Raw genomic sequence first — 18,614 nt, forward strand, 5'->3', positions numbered from 1 at the left:
TTATTCCTTTTAAAAAGGCATATTTTTATTTCACCAGTAATTTGGCCTGACTTAATAATAATGGCCCAGGCCACCATGTTGCAAAATTCTAAGAACCACTATGCCCAGAAAATACAATGTACATTTTATTTTACCTTCTGAAAATGGGTAACATAGTGGAACAGAGAGAGACTTTCGCTAAGTATTCTCTTCTTAACTAATGTTGGTAGACAGAGGTGAAAGCTTCTATCTATCTATCTATCTATCTATCTATCTATCTATCTACCTATTTACCTATCTACCTATCTATCTATCTATCTATTTATCTATCTATCTATCTATCTATCTATCTATCTATCTATCTACCTACCTACCTACCTATCACCTATTTATCTATCAGCTAGCTAGGTATCATCTATCTATCTCTGTGTGTGAGTGTGTATGTGTCTGTGTTTTACATTTTGCACTAAAAAAGACTAAGATTATCTACTTCTAGATCACATGTTTTAGATCTTTCAAAGAAAAATTTTGCTTTTCCTTCTGGTAAAAGCTATTCACTAAGCTAACATCTGAAACTGGAAAGAAAGAAAAAAGGAGCTTCACTACTACCATGTTTGGAGTGGAAATTTCCTCTGTGGGTGAGGGCAGAGTTTGTACACATTATAAATAAGCAATTGAAGTGTGACTCAACTGGAGCGATCTTCTCTTCATGAATGGAAACTCATTCCTTAGAATGGTGCTGTTATTTTGAAAGTACAAATTATATTAATAGGTGATAGAGAACTGAAGTGAAATGCTCCAAAGTTGCAAATCCTTCCCCACTGTGATCTTTAGAAATGGTTTCTGTGATTGACACTTGAATGGAATGACATTGAAGAATTTCATTGTATTGTCCTTGCAGAGAGAATTTTATTAATTCAAACTTTCCTTGCATGTCATGATTGGCATTCAAAGTTTTGATTATCCTGTTGCCAAAAAAACAAAAAACAGAAAACAAAACAAAAAAAAAAAAACTAAACAGTATAGCACGGAAACAAATGAGCAGAAATGAACATGAAAAATTTGCATCTTACCACGGTTTTCTATGACATTCATACTTGCACCATGAAGATCACATTTTTCTTGATTGTTCATTATGTACCCACAACTTATAAGGCTCCCAGAACGCAATGAAAAGAGCATCACCAAAGTATCCTCCACCCATTTTGACCGTCCCTCCATTAACACATATTTAAAATTTGTTCTCCAGCCAGCAAAATGGCTTAGTGGCTATAGATACTCGATGCCAAGCCTGACAACCTGAGTTTAGTTTCCAGAGCTCACATGGAAGGAGAGCACCAACTCCCTCAAGCTGTCCTCTGACTTCAACCCATGAGATACACACACCCGCATGCACACACGTATATGCACATAGAATTTGTTGTCTATTACCTCATTACCTCAGTGACTCCCAAAGAAAGATATGTGTGGCCTGAACATTCATTAGGATGTGATTACAGAAACTAAGTACTAAGGCTTCTATTCATAATGACACTGCCTTTTATCCTTTTTGGTCCTTAATATTGCGAGTTCTGTAGCATATTGAACCAAGTATCTTAGTTTCCTTTCCTATTGCTGTGATAAGACACTCTGACAGAAGCAACTTAAGGGGAAAGGGTTTCTTTTCTCCCAGAGATCAAAGCACGGTTCATCACGGCAGGGAAGCCAAGGCAGCAGGAATCAGAAGCAACTGGTCGCACTTCCGTCCACACTTGGAAGAAACAAACAATGACCACATGCCATAGCTCAGTTCCCTTTCTGTTTATGCAGCCTAGGATATCACTGAGGGAATGGTGCCATTCAGGGTGGGTGGGTCATCCCACCACAGTTAACCAAGAGATTCTGCCACAGACATTCTCAGAAGCTTAATAATTCATATGACCCCTCACAGGTCTGTCGGATGGGTGTCAAGGTGCCAAGTAATACAAGCCATTCTATCCAGTTCAGGACACATATGGGCTTGGCCTCTGTCTGCTACTTGTGGAGGAAGGGAAAGGGACTGAGTGGCTACCACCTCTTGCCACTGTAGTCATATAATCAAGTCTTTAGACTGTTTCCTCGAATCCTACCACACACATGCCAGACTGCACACTTGGGTATTTGCTGATTGTGGGAGGGCGTGGCACACACAGAATACATGTAATAGGTCATCATTGGCAGCCTAGTTCTTTGTCTTTGCCTTTCTTGTTTGATGTATGCTCCAATCAAGGCCGGATAAGTAACACTGGAGGCTGGAGAATGGCAGTGCAGAGAGGACTGTGTCTGTGTAGCCCTGCAGGCTGTCATCTCTCAGTTGGGATTGAGGTCTCCTCTTTTTGGTGGTGATGTTGAGACAGTCTCTTTTGAACTTGAACTTGCTGTGTAATCGTAGATAACCTTGAGCTTCTAATTTTGTGTGTACTATCTAAGAGGTAAACTTTTAGGCATGCATCACCATGCCTAGTTTATGCACTTAGATTAGGATATAGAGATACAAGTCTGGCAATGTTTAGAACAAGGGTCCAAGTTCTCTACTCACTTCTCCTTAAGTACTGAATAATGATGTCTGGATCTTCCTATCATTTTTATTAGTGAGTCATTATTCCTCAAAGCTTCTATTTCCTCATCTGTAAATTGTCAATAATCAATGCATAGAGTAGAATACAGTGAAGATTAATTTTCATTAAAAGCACTTAGTAAGGGATGAAATGCTGTTCAAAGACCTGGAGGCACCTTGATAGCAGGCCTTTTGCATTTGCATTTTCCACAGCGATTGACAACTATATCTTCTATAAATACATGAATAAATGAATAAGTGAGGCTCTGTGTAGAGGATCATTAATGTCCTTATGAGAAAGAGCAGAGTGGAGCTGAAAACATGAATGTATGTCAGCTGGGAAGCTCGGCGTGAGGACGTGCTCCATCTTGCCACTGGGACTTCTGCAAATGAGTTATTTTTGCTGGAAAACTTCTACTAATTGGACATAATAGCCCCATTTTTTTCTATCCCATTTCACAATGTCACAGGAGTGTTTTCAGAATAATATATATGTTGTGTGTGTGTGTGTGTGTGTGTGTGTGTGTGTGTGTGTGTGTGTGTGTGTGTGAGACATGGGTTTGTGGTATGTATCTCTGTGTGTATATGGTATGTGTTTGTGTGTGCCTGTGTGGGCGGGTATGTGTGGTTTGTATGTGTGGTATGTGTACATGTATACATGTGTGTGCCTGTGTGTGTCTGTGTGGGTGTGGTATGTATGTGTGTGGTGTGTGTGTGGTCTGTGTGAAATGTGTGTGTGTGTGAGTGTGTGTGTGTGTGTGTGGTATCTGTCTGTATAGTATGTGTCTGTGTGGTGTGTGTGGTATGTGTATGGTCTGTGTGTGTAGTATGTGTGCATGTATGCATGTGTGTGTAGGTGTGTGTGTGTGAGAGAAGAGAGCGAGAGAGAGAGAGAGAGAGAGAGAGAGAGAGAGAGAGAGAGAGAGAGAGAGAAGATATGACATCATTATTTCTGGTGGTTCTATCATATTCACCAAAATGCATTGGCTGGAAGAAAAGGTCTCCCCTTCCTTTCATTGCACTCCTAACACAATACTCTATCCATTATGTGTTCTTTTAAAAAAAAAAAAAATCTTATTAATGAATGGCAGCCTTCTCTTTTTAAGGCTGTCCTTCCTTGTTAGGAAAAAAGAAGAGAAATAAAAAAAGGATGGTATTTGAGGGGTTCCAACTAGTACCAACTTGTGTTCCCCCAAGCACTTTGTGTCAGTAAAAACTCAAAGCATGCACCAAGAAAATGCTAGATTTCTACCTGTCCAGGCAACCTACCTGGCGCCCACAGAAGCACTGGAAGTTTGGCAGTTAATCAGGAAGACAGTGTTGATATTTTGTGTTCTATTGCTGCACCGTTGAGTTTGTCACAGTGGCATTCCTTCGTCATGTCATCCCTTAAAGAAAGCTCTGTGAACAGAAGCACATCTGTGATTCTACAGCGTCTTTAGTGAGAAAAAGACCAGCTTTCCAGGAGCTCAGCAAACAGTGAATGAAGGCATTACTGAAACATGAAGACTATGTGTGCTCTTCTGAAATACTGAGTTAGTCACTCAGCACTCAAATAGATGAATTCAGTACATTTTCCTAGTTCCTTTTATTGTGGAAAAGAATGAGAATTTGTGTTGAATTTATTTTCAGTCTTAAGCTCCTTCCATTCTCAGATTGGAATGAAATCATTTTCCTGTGTTTATATGTATTTATATGTATTTGTGCTTCTCTCTCTCTCTCTCTCTCTCTCTCTCTCTCTCTCTCTCTCTCTCTCTCTCTCTTCCTTCTTCCCTCCCTTCCATCCTCTTGCTCCCTGCCCTTTCTGCCTCATTCTCATTCTCCTTTGCACCCTCCCTCAACCCTCCCCTCCTTTACACACACACACACACACACCACATTCTGTTGATTAAAATACATTGTTATCCAAGCTCCTGTTTTCAGAGGGCCATAATTTTATATTTTAGGAAAAAAATAATTACCATATGTTTGAATATAAATGCATGTATATATTTCTTTGAACTAACTATACTTTTCCTTCCAATTTATAACCCAAGGAATTGTTTTATACACAAACCTGAGAGGTTACAGAATAAGTTTTATATTTTGGCAAAGATAAAATATTCTTCTTGAATCTAAGAGTGAGAGAATACATTTTCTGATATTTTTCCCCTTCCTCTAAAGTCAACATAATACCAAAATCTCTATCTATAGTTTCAAATGAGTGTATATGGAAACAATAACAGAATGTCAACCAGCAAGATCTTATCAGTTGTAAGTGTGAAGAACATATTCATAGCTAGTCCCAGTTCTGCAGAGAAATGGGCCTTAGTGGGCCCAGGCCAAACATACTTTATGACATGGTTTAGAAATTGGAAGACAATCGGTTCCATTCTTGACCATTTCAGACAGTTTAGTCTTCCAGTGGTTCCAGATAAAGTCCAGCCCTGCCTGCACTTACCTTACCTCTGGCTATGAGATTAGGGAAGCAGAAGGTGGATGCCTCCAATTTTTCCAAGAAATTTCCGAGCAAATTGTTGCAATCTTGTGCAAAAAAAATCCCTACTTCAGCGGGTTAAGGTAAAGAGAGAAGAAGGTAACCCAGAATGCAAGCCAACTACAACATATACACATGTGAAAGCACAATGTAGCCCCCTGCATTCTGCAGTCAATATGTGCTCATTTGCAAAAGGAAAGAACTCACCTGGAGCTGCTGTGTGTCCCACTCTAGAGCAGCTAATGGCTGGTATCTCTCCGGTGCAGTGTGTACTAAAGACAGAAACACAGCTGTGTCCAGCTGTTCAGGTGGTCAATTGGGCCTCTCTTTTCTTAACTTGTCTACCTCCTATTTGGTTCAACAAAAGAGGGGTGAACTCATACAAGTAAATACGAATATTAATAATAAAAATAACACCTCCCAAAATATTCAAATTAAAAGTGAATGAAAGACTAAATAAGCATTAAAAGCAATGCGTCCGAGGTGAAGGGAGGCAAAAACATGACATAGTAGACAGGAAGCCCTAGATAATGAGATCCTAACTGGCCAAACATTGATTTAAAATAGCTCTCGATTTCAAAGGAGACTTCAAATGGTTATGTCCTTACTAGACTGGAGAATTCAATCTGTCAAGAGTAGTTGATGCCCATTCAAGATGAGGTACTGACAGCTAGCTTCTTGTACGGCCTGGTGACCAAGCTAAGAACCTTGGGAGATGGAGTTAAAGGAGATGAATCTTTTTCTCATCAACTGGGATTACATCTCACGGAGACTGCTTAGTCTGTTGCACATTAGCAACATGTTGTAAACACATTTTGTGCTTCTAAAAATTGTTTATAATTATATTTTGAAAAAATGGGTTTTTCTGGTTCCGAGTTAATTAAGGAAAAAAGTGACGACGAAGGCTTGGTTGCTGATTCATTGCACATCCTAAGACCTCAAGGGTATTGCGCAGGCACATTGATGTAACTCAACTTCCTTTCAGATGCATTACTAAAACGGGCTCCAGTAGAACTTAGTTTACAGCTCAGTCTAGCCATGTTAATTTGCTACAGCGATGCAGTGTGGATCTTTATTTTTAATTGACAGATTTTACTACGATCAAATATAAAAGAGTTTAGCTGCTCAAATAAAATCAAATTTGAAAATAAAATCAGGCAACGCTTGCATCTCAGTTATCTAAAACAACTTGTTTATGAATATGCTTCTACTATTTCTGTCCATAATGAAGCCAAGGTGACAGCCATCCAGATTTTTTTTTTAACATCACCCAACCCCAGTTTAAGTCCTGAGGTATATACTGATAGATGCTTCCCTCCATCAGGGCAGAGGAAATGAAAAAGAGAAGAGATGCTAAGAGAATCAGTTAGGGCAGAAATGCCATGGCCCTTAAAGCAGGAGTGTAGAAAGAGCACTGCAGTCATTAGTGAAGAATCACAACAGTCAATGGAGTAGTACACTTTATCCTGCACTAGAGAAATATCTCCTTCTGGACAAGTACCTTCAGTTACAGGCAGACAAAACAACTCTCAGAGGCAACCAAGAGCTGTCAATCATTGGACATTTTGCATATACTATGACACATACCAGGCAAGGTTTTTTTTTTTTCCTTTAGACTGTCTTTTGTTTTAGTTTGTTTTGTCTGCTACGGGCGTTCACCATTTGCTACATTCTCCCACTTTCTCCCTTGCATGTGTTTACACTTGTTTATCTGCTTATGTGTCTCTTGTATTAAATTTAAGTCACTCATGGTCTTTTTTTTTAAGCAAGAGAGATACTTTTTTTATATCTAAAAGATTATTAGCTTATTCATTGCTATGCTTTAAAAGTAAACACTTCTTCCCTTCTAAAACCTAAAATGGTTTTACCAGTTCTTGAAATTAATATAAATTAAATTGTTAAATATAGACTATTTTGTACCTAGCTTCATTTGTACAACACAATCTTTATGAAAGTCACACTGTTGGTATAGTTTAGATGTTAGATGCTATGGTTTATCTGTGTAAACAAAAGAACATCTATTAAAAGACAAATCCTCAGGTGCCACCTTTGGATGATGAAACTCATTGGGAAGTCTTCAGGGCACCAAAGATGGTTCTGTGATGGAGATTATAGGACTCTGGTCCTTTCCTCTAACTCTCTGTTTCTCTGTTGCTTAATGTCAATAAGATGATCAGGTTACACACACACACACACACACACACACACACACACACACACACACATTCTTCTCTCCAGTTTCTTTTTGATACATCCTCCCTCCAAAAATGGATGTGTCTGATATTGGACTGGAAACTTGAAAACTGTGAGTCAGAATAAACCTTTACTCTGAATAAGCAAATTACCTCAGGAAATTCGTTGTGGTAGCAGAAAGTTGATACACAGGCTGTTCATTCATACTACTTTGTCGAATAAAGTCTTCTCTTTTACTAAATCTATCCATTATAATGGTGATATACACTTGGATAGAGTCTACATATATAGTACTATGAATTTATGCTTATAGAAAGTAGATGCTTGCTTGGTGAACATATGTGTGCATTTCTGAAGCACGTATATGTACTGAGAAATGGGGGTCATTATATTATGGAGTGTGCATATGTTCAGTTTTTAGAATGTATGTCAGACAGCTTTCCAATGTGGTGAAATGAACACCCATTCTATGGCCATTATGTTTGTGAAGAATCATATATGTTTGGTTCACAATTGTATCTGCTCACATGTCACAGTCTTAGCGGGTGCTTGAAAACTAGTAAATAAGTATAATGGATTTATGTCAATGGTGTCTACTCACTGTCATCCTTCCATTGACCTTTTTAACGTTGTAAGAAGACAAAACAGTTTTCTAGCTCACTTCATGATTTTGCCAAAATACCTCTCTCTAGACAACTCTTTGAAGTAAAGTAAGAGACCTCTTTATCAAATATTTCTTTCTAGCACAAATGTATAATTGATAGTGGAATATACAGCATCAAGTTGATAGCACAATAGACTATGAATTTATTGGTGAAAGAAAGCTTTTTGATGTCTAGCATTTGTCCCCTCATTGTACATTAGAAGACTCATGGGGCCAGGAAGACTGAGTTATCAGCCCCAACACAGAGGAAACAATCTTGAGGTTTCTACATGCACACATTTATTATTCTAAAATTTTAGGTCACATAACAAGTACTTAATGTGTGTATAATTGTTGAATGTAGCTTTTGCTACCCCACCTAATTTCCAGGATTGGACCGTGTTACCAGCCCCCACCCAGAGAGTATTGGATCTGCGGATGAAAACCACAGATACTCAGTTGTTCAATTTCAACTTGCCTTATTGGCACAATTGCTGGGTGCTTCTTCTCTCCTGTTACGTTTAGTCGCAGCTAAACTTTCCCAACCTTCTTCTACCTGTAGGCCACTCTGTCCAAGATCTCACATGGTTGGTCACCTTTTCTTCCTCAGAAGCATGGCTCTCTCTCTCTCTCTCTCTCTCTCTCTCTCTCTCTCTCTCTCTCTCCTCATGTGTGCTCACTTGCTTGCCTACAGGACCCACAATTCCTGCCTATTCCTTCCTCCCAGCAATTGGCCCATGGTTTCTTTACTAAGAGATCAAGAACTAATTGGGGAACAGGACCTTAGCATCCCACACATCCCTATATACAATAATATATTGGGCAATGGCAGATTTATGATTCTTATACTTTTGATGCTGTGTTAACATTTTTACTTGGACTGCTCACCTAAACACTTCCTTACTTCAGTAAAATATGTTTCTTTCTGTCTCTGTAAATGATTATTTTGTGGGAGAAAGAAATCCATTCCTGTTCAAAGATTAATTTGTGTATTTGAGTATGTCTCTGTATAAGTATGTACAGGCAAGTGCAGGAGCCCACTGAGGTTAGAGCTGTTGGATTCCCTGGGGCTGGATATACAGGTGATATGAGCAGCCTGATGTGGTTATTCAGAATCTAACTCAAGTCCTTTGCAAGAGACATGCAAGTTCTTAAACACTGAGCCCATCTCTCCACCCCTAGATTTCTATCTTTTTCCCATTTTTCTTCTAGATTCTGAAAATTAATGGTTTTCTTTAAAAATAAGATTTTTAAAAATTTTTTTACATGAAAAACAAAGATGTGTTGCAGAATAAGCCTTTCATTAACTCAAAGGATAAGTACTTTATAGTGGATTAAATGAGAGTTGAGAGAAATAAAGCTCCACTTTTAATGTGTGCCTAATTGATAACTGAAAATACATTCCTAAGCATTGAGTCACTGTGAAGTTCCAAACCCAGGGCAAGGACTGGGTTTGAGGAAAGAGCAGTCAATTCTACTGGTGGCTCCTGCTTATGTACCTCGACCCTCAAACACATTACTTTATAGCTCCTTCTAGTGAAGAGACAGAGTACTGTCCATTATCTATTGAGGCTGATTCAGGGAATGGGACCAATACAAGAATCTGAGAATGCTCAAGTGCCTTATATAAAACTATTTAGTACTTGCCTATTTTCTACTACAACGTAAGTGCTAAGTAAAAACAGTTGTTACACTCTTGTTTATGAAATAGTGATAAGAAAAATCTGCATTGTGATATTTTCTCTGTGTGTGATCATATGTGTACATACGTTTATGTATTTGTGTATGTGAAAGTAAGTGTGAGCGTAAGCTTGCCCATGGCCAGGAGGTCAGAAGATGACAGTTCCGGTGCTGCCTGCAGTACCGAGCTCGGGCTTAGGTCTTGGGGATTAAAGAAAGACTCATACTCGGGTCATCAGTTGTGAGAGAATGCCAATGCCTTTACTGGGCAGGTTCAATATATACCCCAAGCGAGGGAAGGAAAAACACAAACTCAGGAAAAATCAGTAACTCAACTGGGGGGCAATAGGATGTCAAGTGTAAATTCCCTTCCTAGGGCATCATCCTTCAACAGTTTGTTTTGGTCTTAGAAAAACTGTAGAATGTTACTTTGCAGACAGCAGCACATGAAAAGTCTCAGCCAGGGTATAGCAACCCTTTGGGGTCCTACAAGAAGACAACATTTATGTCTGTTTTCACATTCCATTGTATTGAAAGCAGCCTTTTCTTGGTTTTCCATGGACATGCCAAGACAATTATACATCAGTAAAATTTTTGTGTTTGTAATCGATGTTATTTGCAATTAAATGATAAAAATTTTAAATAAAAATAAGAAATGAGCAGCTATTTTTTATAGGAGACTGAAGGAGACAGGTACCACTGCAATGACAATTTATTTATAATCAAGATTAGTATGCAAGTTATCTGTACAGCCGCATAAAAACAGGGCTTATATGGAGCTTTGATGTCACCACTCTGTAAACTGAGAAAAACTGTAACAGCTTTTAGATCTGAGAGACAAGAGAGCTCACAGAGAAAATTTCTGCCTTTTAATATTGCAGAAGCAAACAGAAATACAAAGGATTAAAACATACTAGAGAGTTGGGAGCTTGTTCATTTTTTTACTCTGAGGAGTTTTTATTACATTTTCATATTGAATAGCTACAGAAAGACTTCCTGCTTTTGGCAGAGGAGTATAAAGGGAACTCATTTTATGCAAAACACACACACACACAAAAGCAATATTGCTTTGTTCTTTTGAATTAGGCCTTAAGAGTATTTTATTCAAATCTAAACTTTATCATGCCTAACATAAGAAGGGAAACAGCAAAGCCAGCACCTGTCAGCTGATGTCTCCACTAAGAGAAGCTAGAATGGGAGCACTTGAGAAATAGAAAGCCACTATCAGGGATACGAAAGCCTGATACTTACCATAGCACTATATAACACTAAATGTTACTATTAAAAGTACAACAGCAAAATTTTCCAGCTCACAATGCCTCCCTTTCAGCCAAGCATTGCTGAACCAAAAGATAAAGAATACACCCCCCCCAAAAAAATCTTCAGAACCATCGTAAAGTGTGATCGTCAAACTGGGAAACATTTTACACTATGATTAATATTTTATAATACTAATAGTAAAACTAAATTTAAAAAATGCCAGGTGGAGAATGTGAACAGGCAGATAATCTACGTATTAAAAAGAAATTTTAGAAGCAAAAAGAAAAAAACTTGTAAAGAAAAAGATATAGGCTTTGCTGGGCTAAACTGGGGCCTAGGAAAATGGCTCAGTTATAAATCGCTCATCTTGAAAGCATGAGGTCTTCAGTTCAACCACCAGCCCCCAACATAGAAAGCTAGATATGGTGGCACACACTGGAAATCACGGAACTGAGAGACAGAGACAAGTATATCCCTGGACTCACTGACAAGCTAGACTAGACTCAGGTCCCAAGAAGAGACCCTGCATCAAAACACAAGATGGATAGAGAAAGGATACCCAAGGTTGATCTCCTACAGCTCCCGATTGCCTATCAATTTTTGAGATGTGCCAAAGCTTGTCTTAAAATAAAATTCTTTAAAAATATGAACAAACAAAAGCCCCAGGCTACATAGGAAATCTGTAGTTTTGGTAATACCTCAAGAATGTATTTGACCTCCAGTTAGTGACTTACTTAATACCTGTTCACGTGCATCTCTTTCCATTGAACCAAAAAAACCAGTCACACTTGAGTAGCATAGAAAGTTGAGGGGTTCATTAAGATACTTCATTTCCTAAACCAGTTCCTGATTCAGGAGATCAAGAGAGTGACCACAGGATCCAGGTTGTTAAAAAGTTCTCACTTTGGGCTGAGGCTTCCTCTATCTTAAAGGATGGAAGACATGTTCTTTACAACCTCGGGTTCTCCATCTTTGACTAGTGCCTTCTGTGGGAGAAATTTAGCATGTTGAAGAAACCAGGCTTCATATAAGCATCATGCAGGCTATCATGTCAGGGTTATTCATGGTTTCAGGTTTTTCCTCGTTCTTTTTCCATACTATACACACGATCCTTAGCTTCATAAATTCAAGGTCAACAATGACAGAACTCAAATAGAATTCAAGCATGGCATTTAGAATCAACTTAGCCAGAGCCAGTATGACAGTCCTTAAGGCACAATAGATATTTGATAGAACCTGTTTTAATAACTTAATACATATGGTGTACTCCCACAAATAACAAATTTGGCAAAAGTGAAGAAATGAAGGAAGAGCTATGTAATGACTTTCATCAACATAGCTTAGTGATGGAGTTAGGCTTAGGAATTGGAAAACCATCCTGTTCAGTTGATGTTATTTTAAAGTGTTTACGTTAGGCCATTGCCAACCATTATACGTCAGGTCTCATCTTCATTGTAGTGGGAAAGACTATGAAACAACAGATTATCTTGTCTAATGGCACAAGTAAAAGGTTTGGCTCAGTTCTCTCAAGGGTCAAGTAGAAAAGTAATGTCAATATTGATGCCTTCTGCTACGGTTGTGAACTATTTCATAAGCATTGTTAAAAGAAGATTAGACCTTAAACCAAAGTAAAATAAGCCTAAGAGTGCCTGATGCAACGAACCCTGAACCCTAGTTTGATGGATACGGACCATATCAAAGGAACACTCATCAATTAGACCCACACAGAAACCTACTTTGTTTCCTCCACATTGTTGAGATTTTTCTGTTCCATGAAACAATGGTGCTTTGTGTCCAGGGTGGTGCAAGCTCACTGCCTCTAGTCATCTGAGATTCTCAACCCTGCTTGGGATGCTGCCTTCCACCTCAGAAAGTATTGAATTACAGAATCCAGAAATGCAGACGATAATTGCAAGCGTGACTCCAAATTGAGAAAATGGTTCTTTAGTTTTAAAAAAGAAAGTCAGAAGAAAAGAAGATAAGAAACATTAAAGTAAAACAAGGGATTCCTGAAGCAGACTTAAAGGTTTGACATGTGTCAGACCCAGCCTGGATGGTGAGCTGCATCTGACAACAAGCCTTGCTCATACTTGTCACCATTTTATTAGTTTTAGTTGAGTTGTTGGTACTTACCTTGGCTGGCCTAGAAGCAGGACTAGAACACCAGGCCCACAGCTATACAGATCCTACAAACCATGGGCAAACCCTCTAACACATGCCATCTAACTAAACAACAGCAAAAATTCCCCCTAAAACCCAATGTGGTTAACTGCTTAATGCTAGTGACAGGTCATGGGGCAGCAGATGGAACTGGCATTCAGGAGTATCAATATTTAATCTACAATTTATATTTTTATTGTAATAGAAAACATTGAATACTCAGATCTGACTTCACTTTTAAGTGATGGTGACGGTTTCACCTATGAAAAACAGAAAATGGCTGGGTCCTATGCTGCTTAGTTTGTGAGTATATAATTTTGTTTTGTTTGTTTCATGTTGTTTTGTTTTTCACTTGACAGAAGCTAGAGTCATTGAGGAATAAGGTACCTTTACCAAGGGATTACTTCCATCAGTTTGCCTACAAGCAATTCTTGATGGATGACTGATGTGAGAGGACCCATCCCATCATGGGTAGATCATTCATTTCTGGGCAGGAGGTGCTGGGTGGTATTAAAAAAAGCACACTGTGGAAGTTTTGAGCCACAAGCCAGAAAGCAGCATTTCTCCATGGTCTCTGCTTCATTCGGTTCCTGCCTCCAGGTTCCTGTCCTGCTTAAGTTCCTGCCCTGAAGTCCTTCAGTGGCAGACTCTTCTTTCCTCCCTTGTTGATTTGGTCATGGTCTTTATCACAGCAATAGAGAGCTAACTGGGACAGGTACCATTTTGAAACTACCAAGTTATGTCTGTTTCTGGCACAGAAATGTTAAAGAAATGAAGGTTTTCATTTGTAGACATGAAATTTTTAATATTTCTAATGTGTCCTTCATATCTTTATATGAAAAGTCACAAAGTAAAAGTCAATGTCTGTACAAAATACAGCTATTCATTTGAAACACAGACAAATTTGCCAAGCATGTTGAGGGTATACTGAAAGAAGGAATCATCACATAACTTAAATTAGCAAACTGTGCTAAAAACAAACTCAGTATTTAGCCTCCTTTCAAACATGTTTTATAAAGCCAAACATGAAATACACTTTTTACAATGGTATTAAATATTCCATTTCCATTTGTTGTCATCTTCTGAGTTCTACTCACATAAAACTGCCTTGGTTTATAGAAGAAAAATAGGTAACAAATGGGAAGAATTTATCCAATTGTGATATCAAAGAAAACTAACTTGTAACACACAGAGACTGGTGACCAACCCCAAGGTGACCCTGAGCACCTCAGTGGTACCAAGAATGAAATGAAGTATGGACAAGAAACACTTAGAATTTCAGTCTGTCACATGATACACAAGTGTCCCTTTGTTACAGGATCTACTCTTTACAGGTAATACATTCAGATATGCTTGGCTTTGGTTTTCGTCCTTGGTATTTGCCACAGTCCCTTAAGACAAATATGTCAAAACACCATCAGTTGTGGCTTAAAACACAAGCCTTTATTTTTCACAGTTCAGGAGGCTGGGAAGTTCAAAATTGATGTTGAGGTTCTGTGCCCCAGAGATGCATGGCTTGATGTGTCCTCACAGGAACACATGTCTCTGATCTGTGCATGCTACTAAGACCTTCATGACCTGACCACTTCCCAGAGACCACATCACTTACCACTGTCACCAGGGGGATTAGGTTTGAGCCTGTGAGTCAGAGTAGGCACAAACACTTAGACCAAAAATACCTATATTTGAATTTAACAAAAGAGTACTCTCAACATGTGTTTTACAATTTTAATAGTTTTGTGATGTTACTATTACCAAACATAATTTATAAATAAATATATATGGGGACATGCTCAAAATTCTTTTTCTTGTGGAAAACATATTGGAAATAATTAGACTGGCTCTCAGGAATAATGGCGCCATTACCAAACATGGAGAATAAAAGTGAGAAGCCAGAACAAAGTAGTAATCTGAACACTTAGGATAGCATTGACAAATTGTATTAGGATTATAAAAACAGTAATGAAGGGAGAGCTACTTTTATCCCTTCATACAAGGACGAGCCCTGAGGCAACACACCACACACATAAGCTGAGGCAAGAATAGAAAAAATTACGGAAAGCACAGAAGGAGCAAGAATACTTGCATAAAACACAACCTGCACCAGCTTAGGGTGACACTGTACATCAATGGCAAGAAAAAAAACTGACGATGGAACAGAAGGAAATGGACAAGGGTCTGGATGGCAAAGCTGGGGTTGATAAATCCAGAATAAATCCCAAATCCCTTCTGTCCTTCCCGATTTCCTGCTTTTCTGATGCTTTCTGCTCTCCTCTGCCTCCCTGTGCCCCGAACACAGGCATGAGGAAGTCCTGCTCAAGTCAACATTCTCTCTCACTGAGCTAGTTTCCACCAAAGAAACACCAACAGTGTGCCTAATAATAGCAGCCCCAAGAAGCAGGACCTCATCTAAGATCCACACAACTAATTGCCCTTAAAGCTGAAGGAACCGAAACACATTCTGCTCAGAGTAGCCAACTCGGAAGCGTGGAGATCCAGATTCAGTCCCAGCTACTCAGTTCTGATGCTTTTGACGACTGGGCCCCACTACCTAAAAACTATAATATGAGACAAAAATGAGAATGCATTTCTTCTCTAATCTTCTCCCTGTGTTCCTAGTCCTAAAATCCTAACATTCTGGAGTTTGGACTTGGATCAATTAATGGCGGAAACCGGTCAGATGCCTTTCAAGTGTGAAGGAGCAGAGTGAGACGGAAAGGGGGCCATTCTTGCTACAGATGTTGTTGCTTCCAGGCACTCAGAAGTAGGTGAAAATGAAATCACAAAGTTGGCAGTCCTTTCCTCGCATCGTTGTACATCTAAGGGGTGTCCTCTGCAGCGTAAGCACGAAGCAAAGCCTGGCACAGCTGTTCCTGCCGTCCTTGTTGTCTTTTATCTATGGAGTGCTTTCCCCTTAAAGTGAAGTGAGCCTTTGAAATTCTGCAAGCTGAGTGCCTCCTTTCCCATCATTCCACACCTATGCCAAGTTCCAAGACTGGCTTTGATGTGAATCTAAAGTGGCTCAGCACCCCGCTGTCATTCCCTGGATCTGTCTCACTGTGAAACTGTGATATGCTCGTCACCGGCCCACGTGAGGAGACCAGCTGCACATGAACAATGATGTCCTTCTACAACTTCAAGGAGCTCATGGATTATGCTGATGGCCGCCAGAGGGTACATTGTTGGAGGGAGGGGTGACATTTACACATTTTGAAATCACAGGAAACATCACACAGTGAACGTATCTCAAAGCTGCAGACCTTCAACCTTCTGGAGTTTTGTCCTTGCCTTTGTTGATGACGGCAGCCAACCTTAAGAGCTGCTTAATGCAAATGCTGGCTTCCCTGAAGTTGAAGAATAAATCTAGCCTGAAACGTTTTGTTGCCAGTGGTTTTGGTGATGCAGTTTGGTGGACATTATCATATTTGGGGTATCATTTCTCTCAATTCATTTTGGTGGCTCTTTACGACTGTATGGTCTCCTCTTCACATTAATATCCCATTTTAGAGCTATAGTAACCTTTCTGCAGCAAGCCTTTTATCTTGCATTGGTAGACAGCACCCACCAAATCACTCATAGATGGCACGTTCTAGTGGTCCCATTTTTAGGAAAGCATCTGATAGCATTAAGAACAGAAGCGTCTTTTCTCTACCCCTGCTGCAGAACATAATGTGTAGAAATTCAGACTCTATAGGAGCCGACAGGAAACATTTCCATTTCCTATTCTATAGTATATTGCTCAAAACAAATGTTACCTTGGTTTTGTGATTAATTTGTTTCTTGAGACACATGATATCTGACTTTATGGTAAAGTATTCATAGTTTTCAGAATTTCTCCCCAGACTGTCACATTCTCATTTCAGCATGAAATAATGAATTGGGAAGATGGATGATGGGAGGGCCCTTGAAGAACATCTTAATATCTGCATTTGGGGAATGACATGCAAAAAAGCAAGAGGTTCTACTGCGATTCTGTGCCAACTAAATGCAACCCGTTCTTCCAGATGTTGTAAAGGAAAGTAAGCCCATAACTGATATGAATTACATTCAGCAGCTCCCAGGCCCATGGGCTCCAGATGGAGTCAGCTGATGGCAGCCCTGGCAGGAGATCAATTGGAGGAGAGGGACAAGGTAATCACTCCCCTGGCTTCCTCTCTCTGCAGGTCCCTCTGATGGGCTCAGACTGGCCAAGGCCTATTACAGTCCTTCTGCCTGCCCTAGATTTCCAGCCTCTTGGACCTGCATTCTTTCCTCTTTAGCAGAGCCCAGAGATAGCTCTGTTGCTGCTGGCCCAGTCTGCACTTCTGCAGTAAGCCTTATACCTTTCTACTCAGATCTTTAATAAACAAAATTCTTGCAAATAGGCCCTGCAGTTATTCAGCGTGTGTCCAGCATTTCTGTTAATATGCTAATACAGAAATCTCAACTTGGCTTTCAGGGAATTTACAATCCAGCTGAATTCTGTAGTGGCATATTTATAATTACAATTCTGAGAGAGCACATAAGCAACCATTGGCACATAGAACAGATAAAACTGATCCAGCAAATATGTGTCTATGTCCACTTTGTTAAGTACAATTTAAAAAAAATTAACTGCTAAGATATAAAGTTAGTAAAATGTATATAAAATATACAGGTTTCATGTATTTGGCTTCTGTGTGGAAGCAGACTGGAAGCTGTATTTTTCTCTGTAGACAACATCATTTTCCCTTGAGAGGGATACAAACTGACAGAGCTAATCCTATAATGGTGGAATATCAGTAGTTTCTGGACAGAAGGAGAGCAGTGTTTTGCTGTGTTTTGTTTCCTTAAGCAGGCTGAAAGAGCAGCAGGGCTTCTGACAGCAGTATTTGAAGGTTCCTGTTCTGGGCAGCCATTGAGAGAGATGGTTGCTTTCCAGGACTTGGCCCAGTACCATCTTACTGTGATGACAATGTATCCTTCCAGCCGTCTCTCCATCATCAGCATCTCCCAGCTCTTCAGCCTCAGCTCTGATGCTGGGCTTATCTTCCCAATGAGCATGAGGATCATTACAACAGCTCATGAGTGGTAATAAAATACAACAGAAAAAAATCCATCGCCCACCATGTCCAGTAACTACACCTGCTTCAGTTTAAGGATATTACCGATTTATAAATGTCTCGACTCTGAAAGAACTAAAGGATCAAAAAGGAGCTTTGTTCCTGCTCCAACATCTGCTGGAGGCAGTCTCTTGGATTCTTCCCTTACTGTGTGGATTAAGAAACACAGATATAATATATATTTACACGAATGAAATTCAACTCTTAGCTTTTTTTTTTACACAAGACATATGCTAATGACTAAGAATCAGTGTCACTTAGACAGTAACATGGCTTGCTTGATAGCCCTGCAAGTACCCAGTGTAGTCTATAAAACTTTCCATAGCCTTAAAGATTCCGGTGCACAGCCAGACACCAACCTATCACCACCCTCCCCTCTCCAGAGCAAACTGATTACAGAGGCTCTGTTTCAAAGGATACTGCCGTTTATAAATGTCTTTCTAAGTAGGAGACACCAGTAATGTTTATTGGCATGGATGAACAGCTCTACATAGTTTGTTAAAGTTGTCTGCAATTATTGCCTTAAAACTCATGTTATTATCCCCTGGCAATGGGCAAATAGACACT

The 18,614-nt window shown here is 39.4% G+C and overlaps 1 non-coding gene across 1 annotated transcript in view; it reads left to right on the top strand.

Moving 5' to 3' along the window:
• The first annotated feature begins 18,585 nt into the window (after positions 1-18,585).
• The window catches only part of LOC117717393 (small nucleolar RNA SNORA48), a 146-nt gene continuing 117 nt past the window's right edge, over positions 18,586-18,614 (top strand). Inside the window, exon 1 of the small nucleolar RNA XR_004607889.1 lies at positions 18,586-18,614. This exon is cut by the window's right edge and continues 117 nt beyond it. This is a non-coding gene — a small nucleolar RNA (small nucleolar RNA SNORA48).

The sequence above is a fragment of the Arvicanthis niloticus genome, chromosome 11 (genome assembly GCF_011762505.2).
Source record: "Arvicanthis niloticus isolate mArvNil1 chromosome 11, mArvNil1.pat.X, whole genome shotgun sequence".
NCBI classification, from domain to species: domain Eukaryota; kingdom Metazoa; phylum Chordata; class Mammalia; order Rodentia; family Muridae; genus Arvicanthis; species Arvicanthis niloticus.